This window comes from Lampris incognitus, chromosome 15 (assembly GCF_029633865.1).
Source record: "Lampris incognitus isolate fLamInc1 chromosome 15, fLamInc1.hap2, whole genome shotgun sequence".
NCBI classification, from domain to species: domain Eukaryota; kingdom Metazoa; phylum Chordata; class Actinopteri; order Lampriformes; family Lampridae; genus Lampris; species Lampris incognitus.
This window is the reverse complement of record NC_079225.1, coordinates 5,052,904-5,075,081: the sequence shown is the minus strand read 5'-3', so window position 1 is coordinate 5,075,081 and position 22,178 is coordinate 5,052,904.

Sequence of the window (22,178 nt, the reverse complement as noted above, 5' to 3'; positions counted from 1 at the left end):
GTGCGTTTTCAGACGAGTGCAATATGGATGTTAATTGTTTCTGATGAAATCCCTCCTTTTAATGCATTTTCTCACAGAAAATGAGTCTCTCGCCATTGGAAAATGACTTTTTTGAAAAAGCATATTCTGCTCGAGAAATCGTGTTTTAAACAATAAAAACGACTTCCGGCCTTATTTAGTTCAGTTTTACTTTTGGTAACCTAGCCCGTATTCATAACGCACTAAACCTTTTTATCGCGTTAAACGTCTTTTCTCGACAAGAAAAGCACATTTTCATCAAAAACAAACAAAACAAGAAAAATGAATCTATTCAGCAAGACATCCTGAAGAGTTACGTGATTTCACCCAATGTCAATGTGTAATTTCTCCAGTTCTGATCATTGTTTTGGTTGTTGGTAGCTTGGTCCAATGCCAAACACAAGTGAATCCTTTTTATGGCTTTAAACGCATTTTCTCCTCGAGAGAAACATGATTTCACTAAAAACGTTACAGTTTAAACATGCCTGTTGTACATGTCTGCAAACACTCAGAGCCTTAAAATAGCGTTTTCACCAATGTGTTTTTTGGTGAGACACCTTCTATTTCTGGGTTCTGTGCGTTTTCAGACGAGTGCAATATGGATGTTAATTGTTTCTGATGAAATCCCTCCTTTTAATGCATTTTCTCACAGAAAATGAGTCTCTCGCCATGGGAAAATGGCTTTTTGAAAAAGCATATTCTGCTAGAGAAATCGTGTTTTAAACAATATGAACGACTTCCGGCCTTATTTAGTTCACAGTTTTACTTTTGGTAACCTAGCCCGTATTCATAACGCACTAAACCTTTTTATCGCGTTAAACGCCTTTTCTCGACAAGAAAAGCACAATTTCATCAAAAACAAACAAAACAAGAAAAATGAATCTATTCAGCAAGTCTGCAACACATCCTGAAGAGTTACGTGATTTCACCCAATGTCAATGTGTAATTTCTCCAGTTCTGATCATTGTTTTGGTTGTTGGTAGCTTGGTCCAATGCCAAACACAAGTGAATCCTTTTTATGGCTTTAAACGCATTTTCTCCTCGAGAGAAACATGATTTCACTAAAAACGTTATAGTTTAAACATGCCTTTTGTACATGTCTGCAAACACTCAGAGCCTTAAAATAGGGTTATCACCAATGTGTTTTTTGGTGAGACACCTTCTATTTCTGGGTTCTGTGCGTTTTCAGACGAGTGCAATATTCTGATGAAATCCCTCCTTTTAATGCATTTTCTCACAGAAAATGAGTCTCTCTCCATGGGAAAATGGCTTTATTGAAAAAGCATATTCTGCTCGAGAAATCGTGTTTTAAACAATATGAACGACTTCCGGCCTTATTTAGTTCACAGTTTTACTTTTGGTAACCTAGCCCGTATTCATAACGCACTAAACCTTTTTATCGCGTTAAACGTCTTTTCTCGACAAGAAAAGCACAATTTCATCAAAAACAAACAAAACAAGAAAAATGAATCTATTCAGCAAGACATCCTGAAGAGTTACGTGATTTCACCGAATGTCAATGTGTAATTTCTCCAGTTCTGATCATTGTTTTGGTTGTTGGTAGCTTGGTCCAATGCCAAACACAAGTGAATCCTTTTTATGGCTTTAAACGCATTTTCTCCTCGAGAGAAACATGAATTCACTAAAAACGTTATAGTTTAAACATGCCTGTTGTACATGTGTGCAAACACTCAGAGCCTTATAATAGCGTTTTCACCAATGTGTTTTTTGGTGAAACACCTTCTATTTCTGGGTTCTGTGCGTTTTCAGACGAGTGCAATATGGATGTTAATTTTTTCTGATGAAATCCCTCCTTTTAATGCATTTTCTCACAGAAAATGAGTCTCGCGCCATGGGAAAATGGCTTTTTGAAAAAGCATATTCTGCTAGAGAAATCGTGTTTTAAACAATATGAACGACTTCCGGCCTTATTTAGTTCACAGTTTTACTTTTGGTAACCTAGCCCGTATTCATAACGCACTAAACCTTTTTATCGCGTTAAACGCCTTTTCTCGACAAGAAAAGCACAATTTCATCAAAAACAAACAAAACAAGAAAAATGAATCTATTCAGCAAGACATCCTGAAGAGTTACGTGATTTCACCCAATGTCAATGTGTAATTTCTCCAGTTCTGATCATTGTTTTGGTTGTTGGTAGCTTGGTCCAATGCCAAACACAAGTGAATCCTTTTTATGGCTTTAAACGCATTTTCTCCTCGAGAGAAACATGATTTCACTAAAAACGTTATAGTTTAAACATGCCTGTTGTACATGTCTGCAAACACTCAGAGCCTTAAAATAGCGTTTTCAACAATGTGTTTTTTGGTGAGACACCTTCTATTTCTGGGTTCTGTGCGTTTTCAGACGAGTGCAATATGGATGTTAATTGTTTCTGATGAAATCCCTCCTTTTAATGCATTTTCTCACAGAAAATGAGTCTCTCGCCATGGGAAAATGACTTTTTTGAAAAAGCATATTCTGCTCGAGAAATCGTGTTTTAAACAATAAAAACGACTTCCGGCCTTATTTAGTTCAGTTTTACTTTTGGTAACCTAGCCCGTATTCATAACGCACTAAACCTTTTTATCGCGTTAAACGTCTTTTCTCGACAAGAAAAGCACATTTTCATCAAAAACAAACAAAACAAGAAAAATGAATCTATTCAGCAAGACATCCTGAAGAGTTACGTGATTTCACCCAATGTCAATGTGTAATTTCTCCAGTTCTGATCATTGTTTTGGTTGTTGGTAGCTTGGTCCAATGCCAAACACAAGTGAATCCTTTTTATGGCTTTAAACGCATTTTCTCCTCGAGAGAAACATGATTTCACTAAAAACGTTATAGTTTAAACATGCCTGTTGTACATGTCTGCAAACACTCAGAGCCTTATAATAGCGTTTTCACCAATGTGTTTTTTGGTGAGACACCTTCTATTTCTGGGTTCTGTGCGTTTTCAGACGAGTGCAATATGGATGTTAATTGTTTCTGATGAAATCCCTCCTTTTAATGCATTTTCTCACAGAAAATGAGTCTCTCGCCATGGGAAAATGGCTTTTTGAAAAAGCATATTCTGCTAGAGAAATCGTGTTTTAAACAATATGAACAACTTCCGGCCTTATTTAGTTCACAGTTTTACTTTTGGTAACCTAGCCCGTATTCATAACGCACTAAACCTTTTTATCGCGTTAAACGCCTTTTCTCGACAAGAAAAGCACAATTTCATCAAAAACAAACAAAACAAGAAAAATGAATCTATTCAGCAAGTCTGCAACACATCCTGAAGAGTTACGTGATTTCACCCAATGTCAATGTGTAATTTCTCCAGTTCTGATCATTGTTTTGGTTGTTGGTTGCTTGGTCCAATGCCAAACACAATTGAATCCTTTTTAACGCTTTAAACGCATTTTCTCCTCGAGAGAAACATGATTTCACTAAAAACGTTATAGTTTAAACATGCCTTTTGTACATGTCTGCAAACACTCAGAGCCTTAAAATAGGGTTATCACCAATGTGTTTTTTGGTGAGACACCTTCTATTTCTGGGTTCTGTGCGTTTTCAGACGAGTGCAATATTCTGATGAAATACCTCCTTTTAATGCATTTTCTCACAGAAAATGAGTCTCTCTCCATGGGAAAATGGCTTTATTGAAAAAGCATATTCTGCTCGAGAAATCGTGTTTTAAACAACAAAAACGACTTCTGGCCTTATTTAGTTCACAGTTTTACTTTTGGAAACCTAGCCCGTATTCATAACGCACTAAACCTTTTTATCGCGTTAAACGCCTTTTCTCGACAAGAAAAGCACAATTTCATCAAAAACAAACAAAACAAGAAAAATGAATCTATTCAGCAAGTCTGCAACACATCCTGAAGAGTTACGTGATTTCACCCAATGTCAATGTGTAATTTCTCCAGTTCTGATCATTGTTTTGGTTGTTGGTAGCTTGGTCCAATGCCAAACACAAGTGAATCCTTTTTATGGCTTTAAACGCATTTTCTCCTCGAGAGAAACATGATTTCACTAAAAACGTTATAGTTTAAACATGCCTGTTGTACATGTCTGCAAACACTCAGAGCCTTAAAATAGCGTTTTCACCAATGTGTTTTTTGGTGAGACACCTTCTATTTCTGGGTTCTGTGCGTTTTCAGACGAGTGCAATATGGATGTTAATTGTTTCTGATGAAATCCCTCCTTTTAATGCATTTTCTCACAGAAAATGAGTCTCTCGCCATGGGAAAATGACTTTTTTGAAAAAGCATATTCTGCTCGAGAAATCGTGTTTTAAACAATATGAACGACTTCCAGCCTTATTTAGTTCACAGTTTTACTTTTGGTAACCTAGCCCGTATTCATAACGCACTAAACCTTTTTATCGCGTTAAACGCCTTTTCTCGACAAGAAAAGCACAATTTCATCAAAAACAAACAAAACAAGAAAAATGAATCTATTCAGTAATTCTGCAACACATCCTGAAGAGCTACGTGATTTCACCCAATGTCAATGTGTAATTTCTCCAGTTCTGATCATTGTTTTGGTTGTTGGTAGCTTGGTCCAATGCCAAACACAAGTGAATCCTTTTTATGGCTTTAAACGCGTTTTCTCCTCGAGAGAAACATGATTTCACTAAAAACGTTATAGTTTAAACATGCCTGTTGTACATGTCTGCAAACACTCAGAGCCTTAAAATAGGGTTATCACCAATGTGTTTTTTGGTGAGACACCTTCTATTTCTGGGTTCTGTGCGTTTTCAGACGAGTGCAATATTCTGATGAAATCCTTCCTTTTAAATGCATTTTCTCACAGAAAATGAGTCTCTCTCCATGGGAAAATGGCTTTTTTGAAAAAGCATATTCTGTAAAGAGAAATCGTGTTTTAAACAACAAAAATGACTTCCGGCCTTATTTAGTTCACAGTTTTACTTTTGGAAACCTAGCCCGTATTCATAACGCACTAAACCTTTTTATCGCGTTAAACGCCTTTTCTCGACAAGAAAAGCACAATTTCATCAAAAACAAACAAAACAAGAAAAATGAATCTATTCAGCAAGTCTGCAACACATCCTGAAGAGTTACGTGATTTCACCCAATGTCAATGTGTAATTTCTCCAGTTCTGATCATTGTTTTGGTTGTTGGTAGCTTGGTCCAATGCCAAACACAAGTGAATCCTTTTTATGGCTTTAAACGCATTTTCTCCTCGAGAGAAACATGATTTCACTAAAAACGTTATAGTTTAAACATGCCTGTTGTACATGTCTGCAAACACTCAGAGCCTTAAAATAGCGTTTTCACCAATGTGTTTTTTGGTGAGACACCTTCTATTTCTGGGTTCTGTGCGTTTTCAGACGAGTGCAATATGGATGTTAATTGTTTCTGATGAAATCCCTCCTTTTAATGCATTTTCTCACAGAAAATGAGTCTCTCGCCATGGGAAAATGGCTTTTTGAAAAAGCATATTCTGCTCGAGAAATCGTGTTTTAAACAACAAAAACGACTTCTGGCCTTATTTAGTTCACAGTTTTACTTTTGGAAACCTAGCCCGTATTCATAACGCACTAAACCTTTTTATCGCGTTAAACGCCTTTTCTCGACAAGAAAAGCACAATTTCATCAAAAACAAACAAAACAAGAAAAATGAATCTATTCAGCAAGACATCCTGAAGAGTTACGTGATTTCACCCAATGTCAATGTGTAATTTCTCCAGTTCTGATCATTGTTTGAGTTGTTGGTAGCTTGGTCCAATGCCAAACACAAGTGAATCCTTTTTATGGCTTTAAACGCATTTTCTCCTCGAGAGAAACATGATTTCACTAAAAACGTTATAGTTTAAACATGCCTGTTGTACATGTCTGCAAACACTCAGAGCCTTAAAATAGGGTTATCACCAATGTGTTTTTTGGTGAGACACCTTCTATTTCTGGGTTCTGTGCGTTTTCAGACGAGTGCAATATGGATGTTAATTGTTTCTGATGAAATCCCTCCTTTTAATGCATTTTCTCACAGAAAATGAGTCTCTCTCCATGGGAAAATGGCTTTATTGAAAAAGCATATTCTGCTCGAGAAATCGTGTTTTAAACAACAAAAACGACTTCTGGCCTTATTTAGTTCACAGTTTTACTTTTGGAAACCTAGCCCGTATTCATAACGCACTAAACCTTTTTATCGCGTTAAACGCCTTTTCTCGACAAGAAAAGCACAATTTCATCAAAAACAAACAAAACAAGAAAAATGAATCTATTCAGCAAGACATCCTGAAGAGTTACGTGATTTCACCCAATGTCAATGTGTAATTTCTCCAGTTCTGATCATTGTTTTGGTTGTTGGTAGCTTGGTCCAATGCCAAACACAAGTGAATCCTTTTTATGGCTTTAAACGCATTTTCTCCTCGAGAGAAACATGATTTCACTAAAAACGTTATAGTTTAAACATGCCTTTTGTACATGTCTGCAAACACTCAGAGCCTTAAAATAGGGTTATCACCAGGGTTTTTTTTGGTGAGACACCTTCTATTTCTGGGTTCTGTGCGTTTTCAGACGAGTGCAATATTCTGATGAAATCCCTCCTTTTAATGCATTTTCTCACAGAAAATGATTCTCTCTCCATGGGAAAATGGCTTTATTGAAAAAGCATATTCTGCTCGAGAAATCGTGTTTTAAACAACAAAAACGACTTCTGGCCTTATTTAGTTCACAGTTTTACTTTTGGAAACCTAGCCCGTATTCATAACGCACTAAACCTTTTTATCGCGTTAAACGCCTTTTCTCGACAAGAAAAGCACAATTTCATCAAAAACAAACAAAACAAGAAAAATGAATCTATTCAGCAAGTCTGCAACACATCCTGAAGAGTTACGTGATTTCACCCAATGTCAATGTGTAATTTCTCCAGTTCTGATCATTGTTTTGGTTGTTGGTAGCTTGGTCCAATGCCAAACACAAGTGAATCCTTTTTATGGCTTTAAACGCATTTTCTCCTCGAGAGAAACATGATTTCACTAAAAACGTTATAGTTTAAACATGCCTGTTGTACATGTCTGCAAACACTCAGAGCCTTAAAATAGCGTTTTCACCAATGTGTTTTTTGGTGAGACACCTTCTATTTCTGGGTTCTGTTCGTTTTCAGACAAGCGCAATATGGATGTTAATTGTTTCTGATGAAATCCCTCCTTTTAATGCATTTTCTCACAGAAAATGAGTCTCTCTCCATGGGAAAATGGCTTTATTGAAAAAGCATATTCTGCTCGAGAAATCGTTTTTTAAACAACAAAAACGACTTCCGGCCTTATTTAGTTCACAGTTTTACTTTTGGAAACCTAGCCCGTATTCATAACGCACTAAACCTTTTTATCGCGTTAAACGCCTTTTCTCGACAAGAAAAGCACAATTTCATCAAAAACAAACAAAACAAGAAAAATGAATCTATTCAGCAAGTCTGCAACAAATCCTGAAGAGTTACGTGATTTCACCCAATGTCAATGTGTATATTCTCCAGTTCTGATCATTGTTTTGGTTGTTGGTAGCTTGGTCCAATGCCAAATACAAGTGAATCCTTTTTATGGCTTTAAACACATTTTCTCCTCGAGAGAAACATGATTTCACTAAAAACGTTATAGTTTAAACATGCCTGTTGTACATGTCTGCAAACACTCAGAGCCTTAAAATAGCGTTTTCACCAATGTGTTTTTTGGTGAGACACCTTCTATTTCTGGGTTCTGTGCGTTTTCAGAAGAGTGCAATATGGATGTTAATTGTTTCTGATGAAATCCCTCCTTTTAATGCATTTTCTCACAGAAAATGAGTCTTTCTCCATGGGAAAATGGCTTTTTTGAAAAAGCATATTCTGCTCGAGAAATCGTGTTTTAAATAATAAAAACGACTTCCGGCCTTATTTAGTTCACAGTTTTACTTTTGGTAACCTAGCCCGTATTCATAACGCACTAAACCTTTTTATCGCGTTAAACGCCTTTTCTCGACAAGAAAAGCACAATTTCATCAAAAACAAACAAAACAAGAAAAATGAATCTATTCAGCAAGACATCCTGAAGAATTACGTGATTTCACCCAATGTCAATGTGTAATTTCTCCAGTTCTGATCATTGTTTTGGTTGTTGGTAGCTTGGTCCAATGCCAAACACAAGTGAATCCTTTTTATGGCTTTAAACGCATTTTCTCCTCGAGAGAAACATGATTTCACTAAAAACGTTATAGTTTAAACATGCCTTTTGTACATGTCTGCAAACACTCAGAGCCTTAAAATAGGGTTATCACCAATGTGTTTTTTGGTGAGACACCTTCTATTTCTGGGTTCTGTTCGTTTTCAGACGAGCGCAATATGGATGTTAATTGTTTCTGATGAAATCCCTCCTTTTAATGCATTTTCTCACAGAAAATGAGTCTCTCTCCATGGGAAAATGGCTTTATTGAAAAAGCATAATCTGCTCGAGAAATCGTTTTTTAAATAACAAAAACGACTTCCGGCCTTATTTAGTTCACAGTTTTACTTTTGGAAACCTAGCCCGTATTCATAACGCACTAAACCTTTTTATCGCGTTAAACGCCTTTTCTCGACAAGAAAAGCACAATTTCATCAAAAACAAACAAAACAAGAAAAATGAATCTATTCAGCAAGACATCCTGAAGAGTTACGTGATTTCACCCAATGTCAATGTGTAATTTCTCCAGTTCTGATCATTGTTTTGGTTGTTGGTAGCTTGGTCCAATGCCAAACACAAGTGAATCCTTTTTATGGCTTTAAACGCATTTTCTCCTCGAGAGAAACATGATTTCACTAAAAACGTTATAGTTTAAACATGCCTTTTGTACATGTCTGCAAACACTCAGAGCCTTAAAATAGGGTTATCACCAATGTGTTTTTTGGTGAGACACCTTCTATTTCTGGGTTCTGTGCGTTTTCAGACGAGTGCAATATTCTGATGAAATCCCTCCTTTTAATGCATTTTCTCACAGAAAATGAGTCTCTCTCCATGGGAAAATGGCTTTATTGAAAAAGCATATTCTGCTCGAGAAATCGTGTTTTAAACAACAAAAACGACTTCTGGCCTTATTTAGTTCACAGTTTTACTTTTGGAAACCTAGCCCGTATTCATAACGCACTAAACCTTTTTATCGCGTTAAACGCCTTTTCTCGACAAGAAAAGCACAATTTCATCAAAAACAAACAAAACAAGAAAAATGAATCTATTCAGCAAGTCTGCAACACATCCTGAAGAGTTACGTGATTTCACCCAATGTCAATGTGTAATTTCTCCAGTTCTGATCATTGTTTTAGTTGTTGGTAGCTTGGTCCAATGCCAAACACAAGTGAATCCTTTTTATGGCTTTAAACGCATTTTTCCTCGAGAGAAACATGATTTCACTAAAAACGTTATAGTTTAAACATGCCTTTTGTACATGTCTGCAAACACTCAGAGCCTTAAAATAGGGTTATCACCAATGTGTTTTTTGGTGAGACACCTTCTATTTCTGGGTTCTGTTCGTTTTCAGACAAGCGCAATATGGATGTTAATTGTTTCTGATGAAATCCCTCCTTTTAATGCATTTTCTCACAGAAAATGAGTCTCTCTCCATGGGAAAATGGCTTTATTGAAAAAGCATATTCTGCTCGAGAAATCGTTTTTTAAACAACAAAAACGACTTCCGGCCTTATTTAGTTCAGTTTTACTTTTGGAAACCTAGCCTGTATTCATAACGCACTAAACCTTTTTATCGCGTTAAACGCCTTTTCTCGACAAGAAAAGCACAATTTCATCAAAAACAAACAAAACAAGAAAAATGAATCTATTCAGCAAGTCTGCAACACATCCTGAAGAGTTACGTGATTTCACCCAATGTCAATGTGTAATTTCTCCAGTTCTGATCATTGTTTTGGTTGTTGGTAGCTTGGTCCAATGCCAAATACAAGTGAATCCTTTTTATGGCTTTAAACACATTTTCTCCTCGAGAGAAACATGATTTCACTAAAAACGTTATAGTTTAAACATGCCTGTTGTACATGTCTGCAAACACTCAGAGCCTTAAAATAGCGTTTTCACCAATGTGTTTTTTGGTGAGACACCTTCTATTTCTGGGTTCTGTGCGTTTTCAGACGAGTGCAATATTCTGATGAAATACCTCCTTTTAATGCATTTTCTCACAGAAAATGAGTCTCTCTCCATGGGAAAATGGCTTTATTGAAAAAGCATATTCTGCTCGAGAAATCGTGTTTTAAACAACAAAAACGACTTCTGGCCTTATTTAGTTCACAGTTTTACTTTTGGAAACCTAGCCCGTATTCATAACGCACTAAACCTTTTTATCGCGTTAAACGCCTTTTCTCGACAAGAAAAGCACAATTTCATCAAAAACAAACAAAACAAGAAAAATGAATCTATTCAGCAAGTCTGCAACACATCCTGAAGAGTTACGTGATTTCACCCAATGTCAATGTGTAATTTCTCCAGTTCTGATCATTGTTTTGGTTGTTGGTAGCTTGGTCCAATGCCAAACACAAGTGAATCCTTTTTATGGCTTTAAACGCATTTTTCCTCGAGAGAAACATGATTTCACTAAAAACGTTATAGTTTAAACATGCCTTTTGTACATGTCTGCAACCACTCAGAGCCTTAAAATAGGGTTATCACCAATGTGTTTTTTGGTGAGACACCTTCTATTTCTGGGTTCTGTTCGTTTTCAGACAAGCGATATATGGATGTTAATTGTTTCTGATGAAATCCCTCCTTTTAATGCATTTTCTCACAGAAAATGAGTCTCTCTCCATGGGAAAATGGCTTTATTGAAAAAGCATATTCTGCTCGAGAAATCGTGTTTTAAACAACAAAAACGACTTCCGGCCTTATTTAGTTCAGTTTTACTTTTGGAAACCTAGCCCGTATTCATAACGCACTAAACCTTTTTATCGCGTTAAACGCCTTTTCTCGACAAGAAAAGCACAATTTCATCAAAAACAAGCAAAACAAGAAAAATGAATCTATTCAGCAAGTCTGCAACACATCCTGAAGAGTTACGTGATTTCACCCAATGTCAATGTGTAATTTCTCCAGTTCTGATCATTGTTTTGGTTGTTGGTAGCTTGGTCCAATGCCAAATACAAGTGAATCCTTTTTATGGCTTTAAACACATTTTCTCCTCGAGAGAAACATGATTTCACTAAAAACGTTATAGTTTAAACATGCCTGTTGTACATGTCTGCAAACACTCAGAGCCTTAAAATAGCGTTTTCACCAATGTGTTTTTTGGTGAGACACCTTCTATTTCTGGGTTCTGTGCGTTTTCAGACGAGTGCAATATTCTGATGAAATACCTCCTTTTAATGCATTTTCTCACAGAAAATGAGTCTCTCTCCATGGGAAAATGGCTTTATTGAAAAAGCATATTCTGCTCGAGAAATCGTGTTTTAAACAACAAAAACGACTTCTGGCCTTATTTAGTTCACAGTTTTACTTTTGGAAACCTAGCCCATATTCATAACGCACTAAACCTTTTTATCGCGTTAAACGCCTTTTCTCGACAAGAAAAGCACAATTTCATCAAAAACAAACAAAACAAGAAAAATGAATCTATTCAGCAAGTCTGCAACACATCCTGAAGAGTTACGTGATTTCACCCAATGTCAATGTGTAATTTCTCCAGTTCTGATCATTGTTTTGGTTGTTGGTAGCTTGGTCCAATGCCAAACACAAGTGAATCCTTTTTATGGCTTTAAACGCATTTTCTCCTCGAGAGAAACATGATTTCACTAAAAACGTTATAGTTTAAACATGCCTTTTGTACATGTCTGCAACCACTCAGAGCCTTAAAATAGGGTTATCACCAATGTGTTTTTTGGTGAGACACCTTCTATTTCTGGGTTCTGTTCGTTTTCAGACAAGCGCAATATGGATGTTAATTGTTTCTGATGAAATCCCTCCTTTTAATGCATTTTCTCACAGAAAATGAGTCTCTCTCCATGGGAAAATGGCTTTATTGAAAAAGCATATTCTGCTCGAGAAATCGTGTTTTAAACAACAAAAACGACTTCCGGCCTTATTTAGTTCAGTTTTACTTTTGGAAACCTAGCCCGTATTCATAACGCACTAAACCTTTTTATCGCGTTAAACGCCTTTTCTCGACAAGAAAAGCACAATTTCATCAAAAACAAGCAAAACAAGAAAAATGAATCTATTCAGCAAGTCTGCAACACATCCTGAAGAGTTACGTGATTTCACCCAATGTCAATGTGTAATTTCTCCAGTTCTGATCATTGTTTTGGTTGTTGGTAGCTTGGTCCAATGCCAAATACAAGTGAATCCTTTTTATGGCTTTAAACACATTTTCTCCTCGAGAGAAACATGATTTCACTAAAAACGTTATAGTTTAAACATGCCTGTTGTACATGTCTGCAAACACTCAGAGCCTTAAAATAGCGTTTTCACCAATGTGTTTTTCGGTGAGACACCTTCTATTTCTGGGTTCTGTGCGTTTTCAGAAGAGTGCAATATGGATGTTAATTGTTTCTGATGAAATCCCTCCTTTTAATGCATTTTCTCACAGAAAATGAGTCTTTCTCCATGGGAAAATGGCTTTTTTGAAAAAGCATATTCTGCTCGAGAAATCGTGTTTTAAATAATAAAAACGACTTCCGGCCTTATTTAGTTCACAGTTTTACTTTTGGTAACCTAGCCCGTATTCATAACGCACTAAACCTTTTTATCGCGTTAAACGCCTTTTCTCGACAAGAAAAGCACAATTTCATCAAAAACAAACAAAACAAGAAAAATGAATCTATTCAGCAAGTCTGCAACACATCCTGAAGAGTTACGTGATTTCACCCAATGTCAATGTGTAATTTCTCCAGTTCTGATCATTGTTTTGGTTGTTGGTAGCTTGGTCCAATGCCAAACACAAGTGAATCCTTTTTATGGCTTTAAACGCATTTTCTCCTCGAGAGAAACATGATTTCACTAAAAACGTTATAGTTTAAACATGCCTGTTGTAGATGTCTGCAAACACTCAGAGCCTTAAAATAGGGTTATCACCAATGTGTTTTTTGGTGAGACACCTTCTATTTCTGGGTTCTGTACGTTTTCAGACGAGTGCAATATTCTGATGAAATCCCTCCTTTTAATGCATTTTCTCACAGAAAATGAGTCTCTCTCCATGGGAAAATGGCTTTATTGAAAAAGCATATTCTGCTCGAGAAATCGTGTTTTAAACAACAAAAACGACTTCTGGCCTTATTTAGTTCACAGTTTTACTTTTGGAAACCTAGCCCGTATTCATAACGCACTAAACCTTTTTATCGCGTTAAACGCCTTTTCTCGACAAGAAAAGCACAATTTCATCAAAAACAAACAAAACAAGAAAAATGAATCTATTCAGCAAGACATCCTGAAGAGTTACGTGATTTCACCCAATGTCAATGTGTAATTTCTCCAGTTCTGATCATTGTTTGAGTTGTTGGTAGCTTGGTCCAATGCCAAACACAAGTGAATCCTTTTTATGGCTTTAAACGCATTTTCTCCTCGAGAGAAACATGATTTCACTAAAAACGTTATAGTTTAAACATGCCTGTTGTACATGTCTGCAAACACTCAGAGCCTTAAAATAGCGTTTTCACCAATGTGTTTTTTGGTGAGACACCTTCTATTTCTGGGTTCTGTGCGTTTTCAGACGAGTGCAATATGGATGTTAATTGTTTCTGATGAAATCCCTCCTTTTAATGCATTTTCTCACAGAAAATGAGTCTCTCTCCATGGGAAAATGGCTTTATTGAAAAAGCATATTCTGCTCGAGAAATCGTGTTTTAAACAACAAAAACGACTTCTGGCCTTATTTAGTTCACAGTTTTACTTTTGGAAACCTAGCCCGTATTCATAACGCACTAAACCTTTTTATCGCGTTAAACGCCTTTTCTCGACAAGAAAAGCACAATTTCATCAAAAACAAACAAAACAAGAAAAATGAATCTATTCAGCAAGACATCCTGAAGAGTTACGTGATTTCACCCAATGTCAATGTGTAATTTCTCCAGTTCTGATCATTGTTTTGGTTGTTGGTAGCTTGGTCCAATGCCAAACACAAGTGAATCCTTTTTATGGCTTTAAACGCATTTTCTCCTCGAGAGAAACATGATTTCACTAAAAACGTTATAGTTTAAACATGCCTTTTGTACATGTCTGCAAACACTCAGAGCCTTAAAATAGGGTTATCACCAATGTGTTTTTTTGGTGAGACACCTTCTATTTCTGGGTTCTGTGCGTTTTCAGACGAGTGCAATATTCTGATGAAATCCCTCCTTTTAATGCATTTTCTCACAGAAAATGAGTCTCTCTCCATGGGAAAATGGCTTTATTGAAAAAGCATATTCTGCTCGAGAAATCGTGTTTTAAACAACAAAAACGACTTCTGGCCTTATTTAGTTCACAGTTTTACTTTTGGAAACCTAGCCCGTATTCATAACGCACTAAACCTTTTTATCGCGTTAAACGCCTTTTCTCGACAAGAAAAGCACAATTTCATCAAAAACAAACAAAACAAGAAAAATGAATCTATTCAGCAAGTCTGCAACACATCCTGAAGAGTTACGTGATTTCACCCAATGTCAATGTGTAATTTCTCCAGTTCTGATCATTGTTTTGGTTGTTGGTAGCTTGGTCCAATGCCAACACAAGTGAATCCTTTTTATGGCTTTAAACGCATTTTCTCCTCGAGAGAAACATGATTTCACTAAAAACGTTATAGTTTAAACATGCCTTTTGTACATGTCTGCAAACACTCAGAGCCTTAAAATAGGGTTATCACCAATGTGTTTTTTGGTGAGACACCTTCTATTTCTGGGTTCTGTTCGTTTTCAGACAAGCGCAATATGGATGTTAATTGTTTCTGATGAAATCCCTCCTTTTAATGCATTTTCTCACAGAAAATGAGTCTCTCTCCATGGGAAAATGGCTTTATTGAAAAAGCATATTCTGCTCGAGAAATCGTTTTTTAAACAACAAAAACGACTTCCGGCCTTATTTAGTTCACAGTTTTACTTTTGGAAACCTAGCCCGTATTCATAACGCACTAAACCTTTTTATCGCGTTAAACGCCTTTTCTCGACAAGAAAAGCACAATTTCATCAAAAACAAACAAAACAAGAAAAATGAATCTATTCAGCAAGTCTGCAACAAATCCTGAAGAGTTACGTGATTTCACCCAATGTCAATGTGTATATTCTCCAGTTCTGATCATTGTTTTGGTTGTTGGTAGCTTGGTCCAATGCCAAATACAAGTGAATCCTTTTTATGGCTTTAAACACATTTTCTCCTCGAGAGAAACATGATTTCACTAAAAACGTTATAGTTTAAACATGCCTGTTGTACATGTCTGCAAACACTCAGAGCCTTAAAATAGCGTTTTCACCAATGTGTTTTTTGGTGAGACACCTTCTATTTCTGGGTTCTGTGCGTTTTCAGAAGAGTGCAATATGGATGTTAATTGTTTCTGATGAAATCCCTCCTTTTAATGCATTTTCTCACAGAAAATGAGTCTTTCTCCATGGGAAAATGGCTTTTTTGAAAAAGCATATTCTGCTCGAGAAATCGTGTTTTAAATAATAAAAACGACTTCCGGCCTTATTTAGTTCACAGTTTTACTTTTGGTAACCTAGCCCGTATTCATAACGCACTAAACCTTTTTATCGCGTTAAACGCCTTTTCTCGACAAGAAAAGCACAATTTCATCAAAAACAAACAAAACAAGAAAAATGAATCTATTCAGCAAGACATCCTGAAGAATTACGTGATTTCACCCAATGTCAATGTGTAATTTCTCCAGTTCTGATCATTGTTTTGGTTGTTGGTAGCTTGGTCCAATGCCAAACACAAGTGAATCCTTTTTATGGCTTTAAACGCATTTTCTCCTCGAGAGAAACATGATTTCACTAAAAACGTTATAGTTTAAACATGCCTTTTGTACATGTCTGCAAACACTCAGAGCCTTAAAATAGGGTTATCACCAATGTGTTTTTTGGTGAGACACCTTCTATTTCTGGGTTCTGTTCGTTTTCAGACGAGCGCAATATGGATGTTAATTGTTTCTGATGAAATCCCTCCTTTTAATGCATTTTCTCACAGAAAATGAGTCTCTCTCCATGGGAAAATGGCTTTATTGAAAAAGCATAATCTGCTCGAGAAATCGTTTTTTAAACAACAAAAACGACTTCCGGCCTTATTTAGTTCACAGTTTTACTTTTGGAAACCTAGCCCGTATTCATAACGCACTAAACCTTTTTATCGCGTTAAACGCCTTTTCTCGACAAGAAAAGCACAATTTCATCAAAAACAAACAAAACAAGAAAAATGAATCTATTCAGCAAGACATCCTGAAGAATTACGTGATTTCACCCAATGTCAATGTGTAATTTCTCCAGTTCTGATCATTGTTTTGGTTGTTGGTAGCTTGGTCCAATGCCAAACACAAGTGAATCCTTTTTATGGCTTTAAACGCATTTTCTCCTCGAGAGAAACATGATTTCACTAAAAACGTTATAGTTTAAACATGCCTTTTGTACATGTCTGCAAACACTCAGAGCCTTAAAATAGGGTTATCACCAATGTGTTTTTTGGTGAGACACCTTCTATTTCTGGGTTCTGTGCGTTTTCAGACGAGTGCAATATTCTGATGAAATCCCTCCTTTTAATGCATTTTCTCACAGAAAATGAGTCTCTCTCCATGGGAAAATGGCTTTATTGAAAAAGCATATTCTGCTCGAGAAATCGTGTTTTAAACAACAAAAACGACTTCTGGCCTTATTTAGTTCACAGTTTTACTTTTGGAAACCTAGCCCGTATTCATAACGCACTAAACCTTTTTATCGCGTTAAACGCCTTTTCTCGACAAGAAAAGCACAATTTCATCAAAAACAAACAAAACAAGAAAAATGAATCTATTCAGCAAGTCTGCAACACATCCTGAAGAGTTACGTGATTTCACCCAATGTCAATGTGTAATTTCTCCAGTTCTGATCATTGTTTTGGTTGTTGGTAGCTTGGTCCAATGCCAAACACAAGTGAATCCTTTTTATGGCTTTAAACGCATTTTTCCTCGAGAGAAACATGATTTCACTAAAAACGTTATAGTTTAAACATGCCTTTTGTACATGTCTGCAACCACTCAGAGCCTTAAAATAGGGTTATCACCAATGTGTTTTTTGGTGAGACACCTTCTATTTCTGGGTTCTGTTCGTTTTCAGACAAGCGCAATATGGATGTTAATTGTTTCTGATGAAATCCCTCCTTTTAATGCATTTTCTCACAGAAAATGAGTCTCTCTCCATGGGAAAATGGCTTTATTGAAAAAGCATATTCTGCTCGAGAAATCGTGTTTTAAACAACAAAAACGACTTCCGGCCTTATTTAGTTCAGTTTTACTTTTGGAAACCTAGCCCGTATTCATAACGCACTAAACCTTTTTATCGCGTTAAACGCCTTTTCTCGACAAGAAAAGCACAATTTCATCAAAAACAAGCAAAACAAGAAAAATGAATCTATTCAGCAAGTCTGCAACACATCCTGAAGAGTTACGTGATTTCACCCAATGTCAATGTGTAATTTCTCCAGTTCTGATCATTGTTTTGGTTGTTGGTAGCTTGGTCCAATGCCAAATACAAGTGAATCCTTTTTATGGCTTTAAACACATTTTCTCCTCGAGAGAAACATGATTTCACTAAAAACGTTATAGTTTAAACATGCCTGTTGTACATGTCTGCAAACACTCAGAGCCTTAAAATAGCGTTTTCACCAATGTGTTTTTTGGTGAGACACCTTCTATTTCTGGGTTCTGTGCGTTTTCAGACGAGTGCAATATTCTGATGAAATACCTCCTTTTAATGCATTTTCTCACAGAAAATGAGTCTCTCTCCATGGGAAAATGGCTTTATTGAAAAAGCATATTCTGCTCGAGAAATCGTGTTTTAAACAACAAAAACGACTTCTGGCCTTATTTAGTTCACAGTTTTACTTTTGGAAACCTAGCCCGTATTCATAACGCACTAAACCTTTTTATCGCGTTAAACGCCTTTTCTCGACAAGAAAAGCACAATTTCATCAAAAACAAACAAAACAAGAAAAATGAATCTATTCAGCAAGTCTGCAACACATCCTGAAGAGTTACGTGATTTCACCCAATGTCAATGTGTAATTTCTCCAGTTCTGATCATTGTTTTGGTTGTTGGTAGCTTGGTCCAATGCCAAACACAAGTGAATCCTTTTTATGGCTTTAAACGCATTTTTCCTCGAGAGAAACATGATTTCACTAAAAACGTTATAGTTTAAACATGCCTTTTGTACATGTCTGCAACCACTCAGAGCCTTAAAATAGGGTTATCACCAATGTGTTTTTTGGTGAGACACCTTCTATTTCTGGGTTCTGTTCGTTTTCAGACAAGCGCAATATGGATGTTAATTGTTTCTGATGAAATCCCTCCTTTTAATGCATTTTCTCACAGAAAATGAGTCTCTCTCCATGGGAAAATGGCTTTATTGAAAAAGCATATTCTGCTCGAGAAATCGTGTTTTAAACAACAAAAACGACTTCCGGCCTTATTTAGTTCAGTTTTACTTTTGGAAACCTAGCCCGTATTCATAACGCACTAAACCTTTTTATCGCGTTAAACGCCTTTTCTCGACAAGAAAAGCACAATTTCATCAAAAACAAGCAAAACAAGAAAAATGAATCTATTCAGCAAGTCTGCAACACATCCTGAAGAGTTACGTGATTTCACCCAATGTCAATGTGTAATTTCTCCAGTGCTGATCATTGTTTTGGTTGTTGGTAGCTTGGTCCAATGCCAAATACAAGTGAATCCTTTTTATGGCTTTAAACACATTTTCTCCTCGAGAGAAACATGATTTCACTAAAAACGTTATAGTTTAAACATGCCTGTTGTACATGTCTGCAAACACTCAGAGCCTTAAAATAGCGTTTTCACCAATGTGTTTTTTGGTGAGACACCTTCTATTTCTGGGTTCTGTGCGTTTTCAGACGAGTGCAATATTCTGATGAAATACCTCCTTTTAACGCATTTTCTCACAGAAAATGAGTCTCTCTCCATGGGAAAATGGCTTTATTGAAAAAGCATATTCTGCTCGAGAAATCGTGTTTTAAACAACAAAAACGACTTCTGGCCTTATTTAGTTCACAGTTTTACTTTTGGAAACCTAGCCCGTATTCATAACGCACTAAACCTTTTTATCGCGTTAAACGCCTTTTCTCGACAAGAAAAGCACAATTTCATCAAAAACAAGCAAAACAAGAAAAATGAATCTATTCAGCAAGTCTGCAACACATCCTGAAGAGTTACGTGATTTCACCCAATGTCAATGTGTAATTTCTCCAGTTCTGATCATTGTTTTGGTTGTTGGTAGCTTGGTCCAATGCCAAACACAAGTGAATCCTTTTTATGGCTTTAAACGCATTTTTCCTCGAGAGAAACATGATTTCACTAAAAACGTTATAGTTTAAACATGCCTTTTGTACATGTCTGCAACCACTCAGAGCCTTAAAATAGGGTTATCACCAATGTGTTTTTTGGTGAGACACCTTCTATTTCTGGGTTCTGTTCGTTTTCAGACAAGCGCAATATGGATGTTAATTGTTTCTGATGAAATCCCTCCTTTTAATGCATTTTCTCACAGAAAATGAGTCTCTCTCCATGGGAAAATGGCTTTATTGAAAAAGCATATTCTGCTCGAGAAATCGTGTTTTAAACAACAAAAACGACTTCCGGCCTTATTTAGTTCAGTTTTACTTTTGGAAACCTAGCCCGTATTCATAACGCACTAAACCTTTTTATCGCGTTAAACGCCTTTTCTCGACAAGAAAAGCACAATTTCATCAAAAACAAGCAAAACAAGAAAAATGAATCTATTCAGCAAGTCTGCAACACATCCTGAAGAGTTACGTGATTTCACCCAATGTCAATGTGTAATTTCTCCAGTTCTGATCATTGTTTTGGTTGTTGGTAGCTTGGTCCAATGCCAAATACAAGTGAATCCTTTTTATGGCTTTAAACACATTTTCTCCTCGAGAGAAACATGATTTCACTAAAAACGTTATAGTTTAAACATGCCTGTTGTACATGTCTGCAAACACTCAGAGCCTTAAAATAGCGTTTTCACCAATGTGTTTTTCGGTGAGACACCTTCTATTTCTGGGTTCTGTGCGTTTTCAGAAGAGTGCAATATGGATGTTAATTGTTTCTGATGAAATCCCTCCTTTTAATGCATTTTCTCACAGAAAATGAGTCTCTCTCCATGGGAAAATGGCTTTATTGAAAAAGCATATTCTGCTCGAGAAATCGTGTTTTAAACAACAAAAACGACTTCCGGCCTTATTTAGTTCAGTTTTACTTTTGGAAACCTAGCCCGTATTCATAACGCACTAAACCTTTTTATCGCGTTAAACGCCTTTTCTCGACAAGAAAAGCACAATTTCATCAAAAACAAGCAAAACAAGAAAAATGAATCTATTCAGCAAGTCTGCAACACATCCTGAAGAGTTACGTGATTTCACCCAATGTCAATGTGTAATTTCTCCAGTTCTGATCATTGTTTTGGTTGTTGGTAGCTTGGTCCAATGCCAAATACAAGTGAATCCTTTTTATGGCTTTAAACACATTTTCTCCTCGAGAGAAACATGATTTCACTAAAAACGTTATAGTTTAAACATGCCTGTTGTACATGTCTGCAAACACTCAGAGCCTTAAAATAGCGTTTTCACCAATGTGTTTTTCGGTGAGACACCTTCTATTTCTGGGTTCTGTGCGTTTTCAGACGAGTGCAATATTCTGATTAAATCCCTCCTTTTAATGCATTTTCTCACAGAAAATGAGTCTCTCTCCATGGGAAAATGGCTTTTTTGAAAAAGCATATTCTGTAAAGAGAAATCGTGTTTTAAACAACAAAAACGACTTCCGGCCTTATTTAGTTCACAGTTTTACTTTTGGTGACCTAGCCCGTATTCATAACGCACTAAACCTTTTTATCGCGTTAAACGCCTTTTCTCGACAAGAAAAGCACAATTTCATCAAAAATAAACAAAACAAGAAAAATGAATCTATTCAGCAAGTCTGCAACACATCCTGAAGAGTTACGTGATTTCATCCAATGTCAATGTGTAATTTCTCCAGTTCTGATCATTGTTTTGGTTGTTGGTAGCTTGGTCCAATGCCAAACACAAGTGAATCCTTTTTATGGCTTTAAACGCATTTTCTCCTCGAGAGAAACATGATTTCACTAAAAACGTTATAGTTTAAACATGCCTGTTGTACATGTCTGCAAACACTCAGAGCCTTAAAATAGGGTTATCACCAATGTGTTTTTTGGTGAGACACCTTCTATTTCTGGGTTCTGTACGTTTTCAGACGAGTGCAATATTCTGATGAAATCCCTCCTTTTAATGCATTTTCTCACAGAAAATGAGTCTCTCTCCATGGGAAAATGGCTTTATTGAAAAAGCATATTCTGTAAAGAGAAATCGTGTTTTAAACAACAAAAACGACTTCCGGCCTTATTTAGTTCACAGTTTTACTTTTGGTAACCTAGCCCGTATTCATAATGCACTAAACCTTTTTATCGCGTTAAACGCCTTTTCTCGAAGAGAAAAGCACAATTTCATCAAAAACAAACAAAACAAGAAAAATGAATCTATTCAACAAGTCTGCAACACATCCTGAAAGAGTTACGTGATTTCACCCAACGTCAATGTGTAATTTCTCCAGTTCTGATCATTGTTTGAGTTGTTGGTAGCTTGGTCCAATGCCAAACATAAAGTGAATCCTTTTTATGGCTTAAAACGCATTTTCTCCTCGAGAGAAACATGATTTCACTAAAAACGTTATAGTTTAAACATGCCTTTTGTACATGTCTGCAAACACTCAGACCCTTAAAATAGGGTTATCACCAATGTGTTTTTTGGTGAGACACCTTCTATTTCTGGGTTCTGTGCGTTTTCAGACGAGTGCAATATGGATGTTAATTGTTTCTGATGAAATCCCTCCTTTTAATGCATTTTCTCACAGAAAATGAGTCTCTCGCCATGGGAAAATGGCTTTTTTGAAAAAGCCTATTCTGTAAAGAGAAATCGTGTTTTAAACAATAAGAACGACTTCCGGCCTTATTTAC